Genomic DNA, 1521 nt, shown 5'->3' on the forward strand with positions numbered 1-1521 from the left:
ACTTGCAGACAATGTATTCCGTCGATTAATCTGTTTATTTTATAACTAAATTGACAAAAACCACAATCCAGATACTTATGACATACCATGTTATATTAAGAATTAAGGTTACAAATATAAAGGACATTTAGCAATTGGAGATATATATATATATATGCACATACACTCAAATACATATGTGTGTGCGTATATGTGTGTATATGCAAAAACGTATAATTACACATCTACACACATATTCATATAAATATACATAAGTGTTTATGCACAACACTTACGCATATAACTGTGCATGTGTGCGCGCGTACATGATTCCACGTATGTGTGTTTCCGCGATCACATGCAGCACTGCAAGCTAGTTGTTAAATCAGAGCCCAATCAGTATCAGAGATAACTTGGCATCTTATCGCAATACTTTGCAAAATTTATTATTACTGATCTCTAAGAGAACTGTGCACATTCACAACACGTTATATTGGAATAGCCGTCAGATGAAGTAATGGCAAAGGGCAGACGTTGACTGATATATAAGATTTCGTACATATAGATAGATGCTTCCATATTTATAAACATACACGCGCGCGCATATTTGCCTTCCTTTTTGACTTTCTGTTGGGATGTACGTGTATGGATGTATGTATACATACATACATACATGCATATATAAAATTTCATTGGTCTAGAGTTAGGTGAGGTCAGCAACTAGTGTTTGCATGTTGTTATTATATGGTGATTTTGAGTTGCGGTTCCGAAACCCGGGTGGAATACTGTTAGTAGAGTTTTTAACATTGTTGTATCTGGTTGGTATTTTTTTGTGGAGAAATTGAGCCTTCTTCCTTTTTCTCTTTAGTGTTTTTTCTTCTCTCTAAAGGATATTCAGCTGTGGTTTATATTTTTTAATGAGTATGCTTTCTTTATCTAAACGTAATTGTGTTGAAGTGTTTCCGGTGCATAGATAGAGAGGGAAGATTTGGTATTTCGGGTTTATGTTTGTGGAGCATTGGTCTAGGTGTTTGCTTACACACACACACACACACACACACACACACACACACACACACACACACACACACACACACACACACACACACATATATATATATATATATATATATATGTGTGTATTTGTGTGTGTGTGTTTGTCCCCCCACCATCGCTTGACAACCGATGTTGTTGTGTTTACGACCCCGTAACTTAGCGATTCGGCATAAGACCCCGATAGAATAAGCACTAGGCTTACAAAGTATAGGTCCTGGGGTTCATTTTTCGGCAAAAAGCGGTACCCCAGCATGGCCGCAGTTAAATGACTGAAACAATTAAAACAGAGAAAAAGAAAAGAAGAATGTATATATGCATATAATTAATATACATATGTATATTTATAGATATACACTAATATGCATATACATATAATCATATAGATAGATTGTGTATTTGTGCGTGTGGGTTGAAGTGTGTGTGTGTGTGTGTGTGTGTGTGTCTTCGTGTCTGTGTTTCTCTATGTATATATATATACATATGTAT

This window comes from Octopus bimaculoides, chromosome 18 (assembly GCF_001194135.2).
Source record: "Octopus bimaculoides isolate UCB-OBI-ISO-001 chromosome 18, ASM119413v2, whole genome shotgun sequence".
NCBI classification, from domain to species: Eukaryota; Metazoa; Mollusca; class Cephalopoda; order Octopoda; family Octopodidae; genus Octopus; species Octopus bimaculoides.